Raw genomic sequence first — 19,001 nt, 5'->3', positions numbered from 1 at the left:
TGCGGTTTGGTGGGTGAATGGGTTACTGGAAATTGACCCCGGTTCATTTGGACTGGCAACACGAGGTGCTGAATAGCGCGTGGGAGACGTCTATGAACATCAGATAATGTGAGAGACAAACGTTTATAGATGCACAGTGGGGAGTATCCTCACTGGTTGGATTACATTTTATCCAAATTCCACCAACAGATCACCATGGCCACTGGGAGGTAAACAGATTTGATTATGGTTATTCAAACGGACACGGTAATTACAAAGCCATCCCTTTCCCTCATCCTGGTCTCTGTGAGCGCATCTCCATAAAGTAAATCCCAGCATTCTAACCACTGCTGAAAATGGAGAAACCAGTCAAGAGAACCGTCACTGTGAGGCCTAATGAGACGATCTCTGTGCTTCAGGACTGTTTTGAATGGATGAACTGGCAAGTGTTCAAAGAATCTGCCAGAAACTGAGAGGACACAGACCTCGAGGAATATGCCTCATTTGTCACTGGCTACATCAGTAAGTGTGCAGACAACATTGGTGACTCAACAATGGTCATTTGATTGTCCAACCCTGAATGGTGAGGAGTGTTTCCTATTAAAAGCCTGGGACACCGCCTTCAATTCTGGTGACATAATAACTCCAGAGTAGCCAGGAAATCATCATCTTAGCCATCAAGAGGGCCAAGACCATCTTGTTGCATAAAAGATCAAGAACACCTGTCCAATAATGATTCCCGTCGTATGTGGCTGGAGAGCAAGGACATTGTGCAAAAAAGGACCAAGTCGACTCTACCCCTGTACCAGTCATGCCTCCCTCTCTGACACTCTAAACAACTGTTATGCATGCTTTGCGGCATGCAACACAACACCAACCACAAAATCTACCCCTCTCCCAGGTGATCAGTAATTGTAGCAACAGCAAACATGAGAAAGACTCTGCAGAGTCAACCTTACGACGACGGCCAGACCAGAAAATATCCCAGGTCGCATTCTCAGGGAGTGTGCACACCAGCTCACTGATGTCCTCAGGGATATCTTCAGCACATCACTCATCCAGGCTACAATTCCACATGTTCTGACACAGTCACAGTCATCCCGGTATCAAGGAACTCTACACTTTCAGAACTAAACAACTGCTGCCCTCTGGCACTGACAGCAATCATCATGAAGTGCTTTGAATGGCTGGTAATCAAACATTCCATTCCTGCCATACGAGACAGTCATCAACATGTTCACTGAAAGAACCTTTCTCAAACATATGGCATAGCGTCTGTCATGCACCTGGCCCTGACATACCTAACAAGCAACAACCCTCATGTCAGAAAGCAGTTTCTGCATTTCTGTTCTACATTCAACACTATTGTCCCTCAGATCTTGGCAAACAAACTGCTGCTCCTACTCCACTGTCTAAATACACCACTGTGCAACTGTGTGTTGGACTTCCAAACCAACAGATGTCAGATAGTCAGGATGCACAACTGCACCTTCCTCCCCATCATCCTCAAAATGGGATCCTCCCCAGGGCTGTGTGTTGAGCCCATTAAATGTACACTTTGCTCACACTCAACTGCATAGCCAAAGACATTATACTAATCACATTGTCAAGATCGCCGATGACATGACAGTGCTGGGGCTCATCATCAACAGCAATGAGATGGATGAGATGTCCTACAAAGAGGAGGTAGAGGATCCTGAGGACTGGTGCTAGGCTAACAACCTCTTCCTCAATGTCACCAAGACCAAGGAGATGATTATTGATTTCAGGAGAATTTGCACCAGTCACACCCCTCTTTACATCAGCAGCACAGCAGTGGAATCTGTTAGCAGGTTCAAATTCCTAGGAGTGCATATCTCTCACAACTTATCATAATCCTGGAACACATCCTATATGATCAGGAATGTTCACCAAAGCCTCTACTTTTTAAAGAAGCTGATGTGAGCTGCACTATCAACATCCATACTCAGCTGTTCAATATTTGCACATGAGAGACCACCCCAAGAAGCTGCATCACTGCATGATGTGGAAACTGCACTGTGACAGGCAGGAAGGCTTTGCAAAGGGTTGTGAAAGCAGCCCAATGCATCATTCGTACCAGCTTATCCTCCGTCAAGGACATAAAGTAGATACAGAAAGGCGCCAGTAACATTATGAAGGATCCCACCCACCGTTTTTGTGACTTGTTTGTCCACTCCCATCAGGGAGGTGGCTACTTGGACCATCAGAAACCAAAATAGTAACTTTGCCCAAGCAGTAAGGCTGATCAACATGTCCACATCTAACCCACCCCTCCACACTTCTACCACCAGCAGTTTATTATTTCCTGTCAGTCACCTTAAGTACGAATGTTCCTGTGCCTTGCATCATTGTATGGCCATACAATCAATATATGTATGTATACAAACTATTTTCCAATTTATATTTATTATGTTTCTCTATTATTATGTTCTTTATTTTATTGTGTTTTTCTTATGCTGCATCAGGTATGAAGTAACAATTATTGATTTCTTCTTTACATTTGCGTACTGGAAATGAAATTAAACTATCTTTGATCATGGCCTGTATAGGAACACCAATGCTGAGGAATGGAAAAGTCTAAAGAAAATGTTGGATACAGTTCATAATGTCACAGGCAAAGGCCTTCCAACCACTGACCACATTTACAAGGAGCTCTGCCACAAAATGCAACATCCATCATCAAATACAATCCCATCGAGGTAACGCACTCCTGTGACTGCTACCATCAGGCAGATGGCACATAAGGTTTAGGTCCCACACCACCAGGTACAGGGACAGTAATTATCCTACACTGGTATCATACTCCTGAATTGGTGTGAATAATTTCACTCACTAGAGTCCTGAACTTATTCATGACCTACAGACTCAATTTCAAGGACTATTTAAGACCATTTTCCATAGGAGCAGAATTAGGACATTCAGCCCATCGAGTCTGCTCTGATCTTTCATCATGGCTGGTCGGAGATTCCACTCTACCCCGTACACTGGCCCTTTCACCATATCCTTCGATTGCCCGACTATTCTGGAATCTATCAAGTAACACTTCGAATACACCCACGGAGTTGACCTCCACCTGAGTTAGTAGCAGGGCATTCCACAAATTCACTACTCTTTGACTAAAATATTCCTCCTTGTCCCTGTTCTAAAAGGTTTCTCTTCAATTTAGTGATGTGCCCTTCAGTTCTGATACCCCCACTAGAGGAAACGTCCTCTCCAGATCCACTTTATCTAGTCCTTTTAACATTCAGAAGGCTTCAATGAAATCCCCATGCATTCTTCTAAATTCAAGTGAGTTAAGGCCCAAAGCTGCCAAACACTCCTTCATTCCTGCAATCATCGACGTGAACCTCCTCTGGACTCTGTCCAATGATATTACACATTTCCTGAAATAAGAGACCCAAAACTGTTGACAATACTCCAATTGCGGCATGTCACGTACTCCGTGACGGGGATAAAGAACCAGCAGAAATAGAAACCACTTTGGAGTCTCATATTGCTAACAACTAATAATATTTATTAGTAACTATGTAATACAGTAATATCAAAGTAAATAATTCACACAGGTTAGCAATGAATATATATATGTACGCAAGTCAGTAAGTATGGAAATCTAAGTATGAAAACCAAGCTTCTTTAAGTCTAGGGGTAAAAAGATACAGTCTTATGAAGTTGAGTAAAGTTCAGTTCAGGGTATGTAGTTGAGTAGCGGTGGTGGGAGGAGAGAGGGAGAGAGGGAGAGAGGGAGAGAGATATGAGTCTTCAGGTGAGCTGTTGCCGTCCATCTTCTCGTCGTCCTCCGAAATCCTTTACAAGTCACCGACTGTGACTTTAACCAGGGGGACCGGTTTTCTGTGGTGGAGCTATCACCCCAGCAAGGGTGGACACATAGACAACTCCCCACCAGTCAACCCCTTCTTCACCGCTGGAATAACAATTTGGATCGATCCGCCTGATCGATCCTCTAAAAACTCACTTTTTCTGCGGGCACAACAATGCTCATTCAGTGTCCAGATCATGTGTCTGAGGTCTGTATCATCTGACCCCCCATTTATCTCACCAGGCTGAGCAGCACCTGCCATTCAAAGAGTCTCTCCTTCCTTTGTCTGCAGAAAAGTGCACAAGCAGGCAACAAGTCCTTGAAAGTAACATCAACAACCTGCTGTCGGTCACCGTAGCAACTTTCAAGCTGCTCAGTGCTGTCTCCAATCCCAGACTCAGTAGAAATCCAAAATTACTTCCAATGCCTTAAAGTGACAGTCCAACTGTTAATCTTCATCTCTCTCTCTCCTTTCCAAACAAACCATCAATGATGAATGTCTCTCTCTGTCTCTCTTCAAACAGTTAATAGGGGCACTCCTGGATCCCCTCACACTCCCCTTCCTCAGGGAAAAAAAATTTTCGAAGATGATTTTTTTAGAATGTCCATCACAGAGTTTTAAACAATACAGGGAAAGAACATCAGATGACAAAGCAAAAATGGTTACAGTTTTCAACTTAACATCAGGATAAGCAATCAGCTATGATGTTATCAGTACCTTTTACATGTCTGATTATGAAATCAAATTCCTGCAATACTGGACTCCAATTTAACAACCTCCTATTTTTATCCTTCATTTTATTTTAAAACACCAGCGGATTGTGATCTGTGTAAACCACAAGAGGTCTTTGGGCAGGATAAGTATAAACTTCAAAATGTTGTAAGGACAGAATAAGTGCCAATAACTCCTTCTCAACAGTTGAATAATTTTTCTGGTGTACATTAAATTTCTTTGAGAAATAAGCTACTGGGTGTTCAATATCATCCACACCCTTCTGTAACAGTACTGCCCCAGCAGCTTCATCACTAGCATCTGTGGTGATTGAGTATGGTTTCGAGAAATCCGGTGCTTTGAGCACAGGATCATAACACAGGATGGTTTTCAAACGTTCAAACACCTCCTGGCAAAGGTCATTCCATGCAAGCCTTTCACTCTTCCCTAGGAGCTTTGTTAGGGGGAGAGCAATGTCAGCAAAGTCCTTACAGAATTTTCTATAATACCCAACCATCCCTAAAAACTTTCTCAAAGCTTTCTTGCTGGTTGGAACAGGAACTTCAGCAATCGCTTGAATGTTGGCCTGTATAGGAGCCAGCTGGCCTTGGCCCACCACATACCCCAGATATGTGACTGGGGCATGGCCAAATTCACTGTTAGCAAGGTTCACCGTAAGATTGGACTTAGAAAGTCTATCAAACAGTTTCTCTACCACTGCAATATGTTCTTCCCATGTGTCACTCCAGACCACTAGGTCATCAATATAGGCCTCTGTGTTTTCTAGCCCTTTTATCACCAAATTTATCATTCTCTGAAATGTCCCTGGTGCATTTTTCATCCCGAAGGGCAAAACATTGTATTCATACAGCCCTGAGGGTGTAACAAATGTTGAGATTTCTCTGGCCCCGTCAGTCAATGGAACACACCAGTATCCCTTCAACAGATCAATCTTCGTGAGGTACTTAACCTTTCCCACTTTATCAACACAGTCACCCACTCTGGGGATCGGATAAGCATCCGTCTTGGTTATGGCATTAATTTTCCGGTGGTCAGTACAGAATCTCATGCTACCGTCCGGCTTAGGTACAAGGACGCATGGTGACACCCAGTCTGAGGTAGATGGCCTAATAATACCGGTTGCTGGCATGTACCCGATCTCTTTTTCAACTTCTTTATTTTTCTCAAAGTTCATTCTGTAAGGATGCTGTTTAATGGGCTGAGCTGAATTCAGAATGACATCATGCACTGCCCCGGCGTATCGTCTTGGTGCGTCAGGAAATAGATCTTTGTGCTTCCTAATTAGCTCCTGCAATTGCTCTCTTTGTGCAGGCCTGAAACGACTAACCTTATCAGTAAGGTCCTTTAAGATAAGGGAATTCGTAAGTCTCGTGGATACAATACTCAGTTTAGTGAAATGATTTTTTCCTCATTATCAAATTCCTCAGCCCTCTTTGTTTTCGTGCTCGTACCTACTGGTACCGCCTCAGAATCATGATACAGTTCCAACATATTAACGTGAACCAGCTGCGTGGCCTTCTTCCTGTCAGGAGTTTCAATAACATAATTCAAAGAATCAATTTTCTTCACTATGCAGTATGGCCCATGGAATTTTGCTTGGAGGGGTATGGTCACAAGAGTGAAAGCACCAGTACTTTGTTTCCAACTTCAAACACTTGCTCCCTTGCTCTCTTATTAAACCACTGTTTCATTTTAATTTGGGAGTGTTGCAGATTCTTCCTGGCAAGGTCGTAGGCCTAGTTAAGACTTTCTCAGAATTTTAAAACATAGACTAACACATTGACACACACGTCTGGGTTAGACCATTGCTCCCTGAGCAGGGTCAAAGGTCCTTTGGGCCTATGGCTGAAAATGAGCTCAAATGGGCTGAACCATAAGGACTCTTGAATGGTGTCCCTCACAGCAAAAAGTAGTAAGTGTATCCCCTCATCCCAGTCCTTGTCATTCTTATGGCAGTAGGTCTTAATCATAGATTTTAAACTGGAATGAAACCTTTCCAGAGCCCCTTGAGGCTCTGGGTGGTAAGCAGATGACACAATCTGTTGAGCTCCCAGCTCAGACACTACTTGCTGGAATATTTTTGAAGTGAAGTTGCTACCCTGGTCGAATTGAATTTCTTTGGGTAAATCTACCAGTGCGAAAAACTTGCTGAGTGCTTTTACCACAATCTTGGCCTGGATGTTTCTGAGAGGCACAGATTCTGGGACACGAGATGCAGCGCACATTATTGTTAACAAATACTGATTACCAGCTGCAGTCTTTGGCAAAGGACCTACACAATCCACTATGACCCTGGAAAAAGGTTCACCAAAAGCAGGTATTGGCCGAAGTGGTGCTTTTGGAATGGCCTGGTTAGGTTTTCCCACCACCTGACACGTATGACACCCTCTACAGTAATTGACAATATCTCTCCTCATGTTAGGCCAATAAAACTCCCTCAGGATCCTGTGCACCATCTTTTTTATTCCAAAATGTCCCCATAAAGGCATCTTATGGGCCAGGTTTAAAATTTCAACCCTATGAACCTTTGGAACCACCACCTGGTGCACAATAGCCCAATCCTCACTCGCAGGCACAGTGGCTGGTCTCCACTTCCTCATCAACACCACAGCCTTAAGATAATACCCCAATGTTTCTTTCTGAACCTCCTCCTCAGAGAGAGCTGTCTCTTTTAAAGCCACAATTTCCAGATCTTTATTCTACTCCTCTATAAACTCCTTCCTTGACAAGGACAGGTCTTTCCTCTCCTCCTTGTTCTCCTCAGCCTTACTAACCCCCAAATCCTGTTGGTATTGGGACAGTCAGAAAGTCTCAGGTAAATCAATATTAGCAGCAGCAGCCTATCTGGACATGCTTCGTGTCACTGCACACGCGGGATACACATCAGCATCTCTGGCCGGGTCCTCAGCATCAGCAGGCTTACTTGTGAGCTGAACTGTTGGGTAATCATCCCCACCTGCAAGGTTATTACTGAGTAAGACATCAACATGGTCTATCGATAGCTCAGATTGGACCCCTATTATGATTGGTTTCGACACCAAGTCGCATTTCAAGATTATCTTGTGCAAAGGCACGGCCTCTGTTCCCTTTCCAATGCCCTTAATGATGTTTACTTTTCCAGTGTCTGTCTCCGCACCAAATTCCAAAACATTCTTTAATATCAATGACTGGAAAGCTTCAATATCTCTCCATATTCTATCTGGACTGGGTTTGATCCTCCTTCACACACACAAACCCTTCGGAAATAAATTTATCGAGTCCTTCCTGAACACGGTTCGACCCCCTTTTCTTCAGCGGTGTTTTAGCTGTCTGAACACAGCCATTTGGGGTTTTCTCTTTCTCCTTTCCTTTCCCCCTTTTCATAGCAAACAATTCGATCCCACATGGCCAGGTTTTCCACAAGAGTAACACTTAAAACTGGGAAATTTTTCCCCCGACTGTTTCCCTTCCTCCTTACTTTTATCACTAATCCCCAGTTTACGCTCTGGTTTAGCCGCTGGATTATCTCTACTCCCTTGTGGGTTACTCTTAGTGGGGAAAAATTTAACTTTATGAGTTAGGGTCCATTTGTCTGCTAACTCAGCAGCTTCTGACAGTGTCGCCGCCCCTTTTTCATCTAAGTGCGTCCTTATCTCAACCGAGACGCAGTTTTTAAATTCTTCAGTCAACATTAACTCTCTCATGTTGCCAACACTCTCAACCGCCCCTTTTGAAGCACACCACTGATCAAAGTATACCTGTTTCTCATGGGCAAACTCCACATACGTTTGGTTCCAGGACTTTCTCAAGCCTCGAAAACTTTGTCTGTAGGCCTCTGGGACTATCTCATAAGCCTTGAACACAGCATCCTTCACTTTATCATAATCCTTTGCGTCTTCAAGAGACAGGGCTGCATATGCTTGCAGAGCCTTCCCCTTTGCAACACTCTGTAAGAACACATCCCATTGCGCCCACGGCCACTTCCGATTATGGGCCACTTTCTCGAAATGTAGGAAATACCTATCAATTTCTGCTTCATCAAATGGAGTTACTAACTTAATTTCTCGACTGACACTAAACCACTGCTCATGGCTCACCATCTGAGCATTCTGTTGCCATCTCTCCCTTTCAAATGCTCTCTGTCTCTCTGCCTCTTCTCTCTGTTTCTCTGCCTCTCTAACCTCATGGATCCTCTGTTTTTCTGTGGCCTCAGCCTCGAGCTGCAGTAATTCCAATTTCAGTTTCAACCGAGCTTCAGCCTCAGTATGTACACTACCTTCAGCAAATAACTCTAACGCCTCCTCCTCAAACGTTCCCTTAGCTACATAATGCTGGGCTATTATCATCTGCAACTGAACTTTCCTCATTTTAGTGGTCATCCTTAGTTTTAACCTTTGAGCAATTCCCAACTGCAAATCCCTCTTAGCATCCTTCAACGCCTCAGGGGTTGGTTCTGCCATAAATTTATTAACTTCAAACTCCATTTATGCTGATATTCCACACAACCAAATCAAAAAGAATTTTCCCCAATCAATTCAAACCAGCCTTCCGATCAATTTGTTCATATCGCGGACGCAGGCCCTGATTTTGTCACGTACCCCATGACAGGGATAAAAAACCAGCAGAAATAGAAACCACTTTGGAGTCTCGTATTGCTAATATTTATTAGTAGCTATGCAATACGGTTAAATCAAAGTAAATATTTCACACAGGTTAGCAATGAATATATATATATGTATATATATATATACATATACATATAAGTACGCAAAACAGTAAGTGTGGAAATATATGTATGAAAACCAAGCTTCTTTAAGTCCAGCAGTAAAAACATATAGTCTTACAAAGTTAAGTAAAGTTCAGTTCAGTTCAGTTCATGGTATGCAGTTGAGTAGCAGTGGAGAGAGAGAGTGAGTTGAGTCTTCAGATGAGCTGTTGCCGTTGATCTTCTCGTCGTCCTCCGAAATCCTTTACAAGTCACCGACTGTGACTTTAACCAGGGGGACCGGTTTTCTGTGGTGGAGCTATCACCCCGGCAAGGGTGGACACATAGACAACTCCCCACCAGTCAACCCCTTCTTCACCGCTGGAATAGCAATTTGGATCGATCCGATTGATCGATCCCCTAAAAACCCACTTTCTCTGTGGGCACAACAATGCTCACTCAGTGTCCAGATCATGTGTCTGAGGTCTGTATCATCTGACCTCCCATTTATCTCACCAGGCTGAGCATTACCTGTCATTCAAAGAGTCTCTCCTTCCTTTGTCTGTAAAGAAGTGCAGAAGCAGGCAACAAGTCCTTGAAAGTAACATCAACAACCTGCTGTCGGTCACCGTAGCAACTTTCGAGCTGCTCGGTGCTGTCTCCAATCCCAGACTCAGTAGAAATCCAAAATTACTTCCAATGCCTTAAAGTGACAGTCCAACTGTTAATCTTCGTCTCTCTCTCTCCTTTCCAAACAAACCATCAATGATGAATGTCTCTCTCTGTCTCTCTTCAAACAGTTAATAGGGGCACTCCTGGATCCCCTCACAGGCATTACTTGTGTCTTATAAAGCTTCAAGCATTATCTCCCTGTTTTTATATTCTATTCCCCTTGAAATAAGTGCTAACAATGCATATGCCTTCTTTAACGCAGACTCAACTTATGAATTACCCTTCTGGGAGTCTTACACAAAGAATCCAAGGTTCGTTTGCACAACTGATATTTGAATGTTCTCTCCATTTAGATAATAATCTGCACTATTGTTCTTTTTAACAAACTGCCACTTTTTTGCCAATTCTTCTAATGTCTAAGTCCTGCTGCGATCGCATTGCTTCCTCAGTACTACCTACCCTTCCACCTGTTGTTGTACCATCTGCAAACTTTGCCACAAAGTCATCAATTCCACTATCTAAATCATAGTAACATAGAAACATAGAAAATAGGTGCAGGAGTAGGCCATTCGGCCCTTCGAGCCTGCACCGCCATTTATTATGATCATGGCTGATCATCCAACTCAGAACCCCGCCTCAGCCTTCCCTCCCTACCCCCTGATCCCCATAGCCACAAGGGCCATATCTAACTCCCTCTTAAATATAGCCAATGAACTGGCCTCAACTGTTTCCTGTGGCAGAGAATTCCACAGATTCACCACTCTCTGTGAGAAGAAGTTTTTCCTAATCTCGGTCCTAAAAGGCTTCCCCTTTATCCTCAAACTGTGACCCCTTGTTCTGGACTTCCCCAACATCGGGAACAATCTTCCTGCATCTAGCCTGTCCAATCCCTTTAGGATTTTATACGTTTCAATCAGAACCCCCCTCAATCTTCTAAATTCCAACGAGTACAAGCCCAGTTTATCCAGTCTTTCTTCATATGAAAGTCCTGCCATCCCAGGAATCAATCTGGTGAACCATCTTTGTACTCCCTCTATGGCAAGGATGTCTTTCCTTAGATTAGGGGACCAAAACTGCACACAATACTCCAGGTGTGGTCTCACCAAGGCCTTGTACAACTGCAGTAGTACCTCCCTGCTCCTGTACTCGAATCCTCTCTCTATAAATGCCAGCATACCATTCGCCTTTTTCACCGCCTGCTGTACCTGCATGCCCACTTTCAATGACTGGTGTATAATGACACCCAGGTCTCGTTGCACCTCCCCTTTTCCTAATCGGCCATCATTCAGATAATAATCTGTTTTCCTATTTTTGGCACCAAAGTGGATAACTTCACGTTTATCCACATTAAATTGCATCTGCCATGAATTTGCCCACTCACCCAACCTATCCAAGTCACTCTGCATCCTCTTAGCATCCTCCTCACAGCTAACACTGCCACCCAGCTTCGTGTCATCCGCAAACTTGGAGATGCTGCATTTAATTCCCGCATCCAAGTCATTAATATATATTGTAAACAACTGGGGTCCCAGCACTGAGCCTTGCGGTACCCCACTAGTCACCGCCTGCCATTCTGAAAGGTCCCGTTTATTCACACTCTTTGCTTCCTGTCTGCTAACCAATTCTCCATCCACATCAATACCTTACCCCCAATACCGTGTGCTTTAAGTTTGCACACTAATCTCCTGTGTGGGACCTTGTCAAAAGCCTTTTGAAAATCCAAATATACCACATCCACTGGTTCTCACCTATCCACTCTACTGGTTACATCCTCAAAAAATTCTATGAGATTCGTCAGACATGATTTTCCTTTCACAAATCCATGCTGACTTTGTCCGATGATTTCACCACTTTCCAAATGTGCTGTTATCACATCTTTGATAACTGACTCCAGCAGTTTCCCCACCACCGACGTTAGGCTAACCGGTCTATAATTCCCCAGTTTCTCTCTCCCTCCTTTTTTAAAAAGTGGGGTTACATTAGCCACCCTCCAATCCTCAGGAACTAGTCCAGAATCTAACGAGTTTTGAAAAATTATCACTAATGCATCCACTATTTCTTGGGCTACTTCCTTAAGCACTCTGGGATGCAGACCATCTGGCCCTGGGGATTTATCTGCCTTTAATCCCTTCAATTTACCTAACACCACTTCCCTACTAACATGTATTTCGCTCAGTTCCTCCATCTCACTGGACCCTCTGTCCCCTACTGTTTCTGGAAGATTATTTATGTCCTCCTTAGTGAAGACATAACCAAAGTAATTATTCAATTGGTCTGCCATGTCCTTGCTCCCCATAATCAATTCACCTGTTTCTGTCTGTAGGGGACCTACATTTGTCTTTACCAGTCTTTTCCTCTTTACATATCTATAAAAGCTTTTACAGTCAGTTTTTATGTTCCCTGCCAGTTTTCTCTCATAATCTTTTTTCCCCTTCCTAATTAAGCCCTTTGTCCTCCTCTGCTGAAATCTGAATTTCTCCCAGTCCTCAGGTGAGCCACTTTCTCTGGCTAATTTGTATGCTTCTTCTTTGGAATTGATACTATCCCTAATTTCTCTTGTCAGCCATGGGTGCACTACCTTCCTTGATTTATTCTTTTGCCAAACTGGGATGAACAATTGTTGTAGTTCATCCATGCGATCTTTAAATGCTTGCCATTGCATATCCACTTTCAATCCTTTAAGTGTCATTTCCCAGTCTATCTTAGCTAATTCATGTCTCATACCTGCAAAGTTACCCCTCTTTAAGTTCAGAACCTTTGTTGCTGAATTAACTATGTCACTCTCCATCTTAATGAAAATTTCCACCATATTATGGTCACTCTTACCCAAGGGGCCTCTCACGACAAGATTGCTAATTAACCCTTCCTCATTGCTCAAAACCCAGTCCAGAATAGCCTGCTCTCTAGTTGGTTCCTCGACATGTTGGTTCAAAAAACCATCCCGCATACATTCCAAGAAATCCTCTTCCTCAGCACCTTTACCAATTTGGTTCACCCAATCTACATGTAGATTGAAGTCACCCATTATAACTGCTGTTCCTTTATTGCACATGTTTCTAATTTCCTGTTTAATACCATCTCCGACCTCACTACTACTGTTAGGTGGCCTGTACACAACTCCCACCAGCGTCTTCTGCCCCTTAGTGTTACGCAGCTCTACCCATATCGATTCCACATCTTCCCAGCTTATGTCCTTCCTTTCTATTGCATTAATCTCTTCTTTAACCAGCAACGCCACCCCACCACTCCTTCCTTCATGTCTATCCCTCCTGAATATTGAATATCCCTGAACGTTGAGCTCCCATCCTTGGTCACCCTGGAGCCATGTCTCTGTGATCCCAACTATATCATAATCATTAATAACAATCTGCACTTTCAATTCATCCACCTTATTACGAATGCTCCTTGCATTGACACACAAAGCCTTCAGGCGCTCTTTTACAACTCTCTTAGCCCTTATACAATTATGTTGAAAAGTGGCCCTTTTTAATGCTTGCCCTGGATTTGTCGGCCTGCCACTTTTACTCTTCTCCTTAGTGCTTTTTGCTTCTACCCTCACTTTACACCCCTCTGTCTCTCTGCACTGGTTCCCATCCCCCTGTTGTGAACTAACCTCCTCACGCCTAGCCTCTTTAATTTGATTCCCACCCTGCAACCATTCTAGTTTAAAGTCACCTCAGTAGCCCTCGCTAACCTCCCTACCAGGATATTGGTCCCCCTAGGATTCAAGTGTAACCCGTCCTTTTTGTACAGGTCACGCCTGCGCCAAAAGAGGTCCCAATGAACCAAAAATTGAATCCCTGCCCCCTGCTCCAATCCCTCAGCCACGCATTTATCCTCCACCTCATCGCATTCCTACTCTTACTGTCGCGTGGCACAGACAGTAATCCCGAGATTACTACCTTTGCGGTCCTTTTTCTCAACTCCCTTCCTAGCTCCCTATATTCTCCTTTCAGGACCTCATCCCCTTTCCTACCTATGTCATTGGTACCTATATGTACCACGACCTCTGGCTCCTCACCCTCCCACTTCAGGATATCTTGGACACGATCAGAAATATCCCGGACCCTGGCACCAGGGAGGCAAACTACCATCCGGGTCTCTGGACTGCGTCCACAGAATCGCCTATCTGACCCCCTTACTATCGAGTCCCCTATCACAACTGCCCTCCTCTTCCTTGCCCTACCCTTCTGAGCTACAGGGCCAGACTCTGTGCTGGAGGCACGGCCACTGTCGCTTCCCCTGGGTAAGCTGTCCTCCCCAACAGTAATCAAACAGGAGTACCTATTGTTAAGGGGCACAGCCACCGGGGTACTCCCTATTACCTGACTCTTCCCCTTCCCCCTCCTAACCGTGACCCACTTGTCTGCCTCCCGTGGCCCCGGATTGACCACCTGCCTGCAACTCCTCTCTATCAACTCCTCACTCTCCCTGACCAGACGAAGGTCATCGAGCTGCAGCTCCAGTTCCGTAATGCGGTCCCTTAGGAGCTGCATCTCGATGCTCTTGGCGCAGATGCAGACATCCGGGAGGCTTGGAGACTCCAGGGCCTCCCACATCCGACACCGAGAACAGCAAACTGCCCTCACACTCATACTGCCCCTCTCCTCAAATAGCAACAGAAAATGAATGCCAAACCTTCCTCGCCTCGCCCGTTTCCGCCTAAGCCCGTTGAGCCGAAGCCCTTAAGCCTTCATTCTGCTCCCGGCTCACTCCGCCGCCATCAATGATGAATGTCTCTCTCTGTCTCTCTTCAAACAGTTAACAGGGGCACTCCTGGATCCCCTCACAGGCATTACTTGTGTCTTATAAAGCTTAAGCATTATCTCCCTGTTTTTATACTCTATTCCCCTTGAAATAAGTGCTAACAATGCATATGCCTTCTTTAACGCAGATTCAACTTGTGAATTAGCCTTCTGGGAGTCTTACACAAAGACTCCAAAGTTTGTTTGCACAACTGATATTTGAATGTTCTCTCCATTCAGATAATAATCTGCACTATTGTTCTTTTTAACAAACTGCCACTTTTTTGCTAGTTCTTCCAATGTCTAAATCCTTCTGCAATCGCATTGCTTCCTCAGTACTACCTACCCTTCCACCTGTTGTTCTATCATCTGCAAACTTTGCCACAAAGTCAACAATTCCACTATCTAAATCATTGACAAACAATATGAAAAGTAACTGTCACAATACTGACCCCTGAGGGGCACCACTAGTCACTGGCAGCCAACCAGAAAAGGTACCCTTTATTCCCATTCACTGCTTCTGACTGTCAGACATTCTTCAATCCATGCCAGTATCTTTCCTCTAACGCCATAGGATTTTATCTTCTTAAGTCGCCTCATGTGCGGCACCTTATCAAATGCTTTCTGAAAATCCAAGTAAATGACATCCACTTCTACTTCTTCGTCTACCCTGCTTGTTACTTGCTCGAAGAATTCTTGCAGATTTGTCAGTCAAGGCTTCACAGAAGCCATGCTCACTTTGACTTACTTTATCATCAGTTTCCAAGTTCACCAAAACATCATCCTTAATAATGGTCTCCAACCATTTCCCAACCACTGAACTGTAGGTTAACTGCCCTATAAGTTCTTCTCTTTTGACTTCCTGACTTCTTAAAGAGTGGGTTGACATTTATAATGTTTCAGTCCTCCGGGGCCATGCCAAATCATGTCTTTCTTTTTCAGTCGTTTTATTAAGTTTCAGATTAATATACATAACAATATTAATGATACAAAGAGATCAGTATAACATTGATAATGTTTAACATATACAAGCATAATTTGAGTAAAATATATAATTCAAGCCTCCCAATCTCTAAGTAATTGAACATGAAAAAAGAATTTTATAAAGAACTTCCCAAACTAAAAAATGTCATGCACAGGATTTACATGTCGGTAAAAATGAGCTAATTTATCCTATGGACTATTTAAAACTGTATCAGTGTCTGTCTAGCACACATTGAGGAAGTATTAACCAGTTGATGAATTTTCTCCCATTTCTCTATAGGTAAAGATACCTGAAGTTCTCTTTCCCATTCAATTTATTTTTATTTTATCAGATGTACCAAGATATATTTTTGTAATTAAATCATACAAAACTGCTATTAAGCACTTCTGATAGGGATTTGAACCTGAAGTTTTTTCTGTCATATTAGTTGGGCGAAATATTGGAAAGTTAGGTAAAATACCATTCAACAAACTTCTAATCTGCAGATATCTAAAAAAATGTGAACTAGGCAACTTATATTTATTAGACAATTGTTCAAACGACATGAAACAATTATCCATGGATAAATCACAAAAGCATGCCATTCCCCTCGTTTTCCATAAGGAAAGAGCTTGATCAATTCTAAAGTTGAAAGAAAAATTACAAAGTTTGTAGATATAATAGGACTAGATAAAATAAATTTGTTCAATCCTAAAATTGCGAAATTGAAACCATATTCATATTGTATGTTTAATTATTGGATTAATTATTTGTTTATTCAGTTTGGTTAATGTGAAGGGGAGCGAAGCTCCTAAAATAGAAACTAATGAAAACCCTTGCATAGACACATCTTCCAGGTTTACCCACCGTGGACAATGAGTTTCATCCCAATCTTGCGTCCAAAACATTAAATATCGGATATTAGTTGCCCAATAATAAAGTCTAAAATTCGGCAATGCTCAACCACCATCCTTTTTTGATTTCTGTAGATATTTCTTGCTCAATCTAGGATTTTTATTCTCCCATATATATGAAGAAATTTTAGAATCAATAATATCAAAAATGGATTTAGAGATAAAAATAGGTACCATTTGAAATTAACACAGAAATTTAGGTACAACAGTCATTTTAATAGAATTAATTTGACCAATCAATGATAAGGACAGTGGGACCATTTAGTAAACAATTGTTTAACATGGTCAATTAAGGGTAGAAAGTCAACTTTAAATAGATCTTTATTTTTTTTTTAGTAATTTTGACATCCAAACAAGTGAAATAATCAGTAATTAATTCAAATGGTAATGTCTATAAATTGGAACTTCCATATTTAATGGAAAAAGCTCACTCTTATTCAGATTTAATTTATAACCAGAAAAACTACTAACCTGAGCTAGTTGTAATAAAACTGCTGGGATGGATTTCTCTGGGTTAGAGATATTTAATAGCAAGTCATCTGCATAGAATGATACCTCATGCATCTCCTTCCCATGAGTAATTCCAAATATATTGGGTGAATCACGAAAGGCAATTGCCAAGAGTTCCAAAGCAAAATCAAATAACAAAGGACTTAATGGACAACCCTGTCTAGAACCTCTGAAAAGCCTAAAAATGGGGGATTTCTGATTATTGGTAACTATGGAAGCCAAAGGTGAATGATATATCAATTCAATCCAAGAAATAAATTTTGGGCTAAAGTTGAATCTCTCAAGCACATTAAATAAATATTTCCATTCAACTCTGTCAAACGCCTTCTCAGCGTCGAGTGAAGTAACACATTCCGGAACTTAAAATGAGGGAGTGCAGTATATACAATATTCATTAATCTCCTAACATTGAAATATGAAAAGCGATTTTCAATATATCCTGTCTGATCATCAGAAATAATTTGTGGCAGTACCTTTTCCAATTGATTTGCTATTATATTAGAAACAATTTTGGAATCTACATTCAACAAAGTTATAGGTGTATAAGTCATGGTCCGGTCTGACCTCCACATTCTGGGTCACGGTCTGGTCCATGTACTTCGGACTCTGGGTTTTCCGGTTTTCCTTGGTTTCGGTTGGACTTAACCATAAGCACCTGATGCTCATCTTGGGGCTGGGAATATAAGTGGCCCTGGGATCGAGTGTGGGTGCTGGGCCATCTCGTCCATCTCCCCTTGGAGCAACCCACCAGTGGAAGGCCAGTGTAGTCATCGAGATATGGATTTGGCTGTTCCGTGGCTCACCAAGGTTACCAGCTGCTTCGAGTCTTCGAGCCACCCCGGACCTAGCTCCCTTCCTGTCCCTTGCCTCCATCAGGTAAGCCAGGCCGATTGCCGTTACCCTGCAGTTGGGTCTGTCCCTTCCTGTCCCGTGCCTCCGTCGGGTAAGCCAGGCCATTTGCCGTTTCTCTGCGGTTGTGACTGTCCCTCCCTATCCTTGCCTAGTTGGGGTGGAGTCCCGCGTCCTGCCCAGGAGTTGCCTCGAAATATTCTTGCCCCGTCATGTCCTCATCTAGTCTCCAAGACCCCGGGTCTCCAAGAACCAAGCCTCGTCACATCTCCGCCTGGTCCCCAAGAACCCAAGCCTCGTCACATCTTCACCTGGTTTTAGCATCCGATCCCGAGTCAAGACCCAGATTCTGTGTCCTTGTCCAGTCTCTGGCTCAGAGTCCACGCCCAGGCGCCATGTTCCCAATCCCTCGTCCTGGTCCTGCTTCCCTAGCCTAGTTTTTTTTTTCCTGTCCCTGCTCCTAGTCTGCATCCTCTCCTGTCATTTAGTTTTGTCTGTACCTGTTCCAAGTACTTCAGTGTCTGTGTCTTGCATTTGGGTCTATTCCCAACGCCCCCCTTATGACACTATATGATGCACAATCATTAATGTCTTTATCTTTTTTAGGAATTTAAGAAATGGATGCTTCATAAAAGGATTGTAGTAATTTACCTACGAGTAAGTCGTCCTTAAAAATTTTACATAGCCATGGTGAAAGTAAATTTGAAAAAGATTTGTAAAATTCTACTGTAAATCCATCCAAACCTGGTGCTTTTCCAGTATTCATCGCAAAAATAGCTTTCTTAATATCATCTTCCGTAATGGCTGCATCTAGTTCTTAGCGTTCATTAAGTGGTAATTTCTGAATGTTCAATTTGCTTAAAAATTCATACATAATGGTTGACTCTTCAGGAAATTCCGATTGATATAGAGAGGTATAAGAGTCTTGAAAAGATTTATTAATTTCATCATGATCAACTGTCAAGGTACCATCACATTTAGAAACTTTACTAATCAAACATTTAGTCAAAGCAGCTTTCAGTTGGTCTGCCAATAATTCACCCGATTTATTACCAGGTACCTGTATATAAAATTGACACTTAGTTTTAAGTAATTGATTTTCAATCAGGGAGG

Source organism: Mobula hypostoma, chromosome 10 (assembly GCF_963921235.1).
Source record: "Mobula hypostoma chromosome 10, sMobHyp1.1, whole genome shotgun sequence".
NCBI lineage: Eukaryota > Metazoa > Chordata > Chondrichthyes > Myliobatiformes > Myliobatidae > Mobula > Mobula hypostoma.
This window is presented reverse-complemented; position numbering follows the sequence as displayed.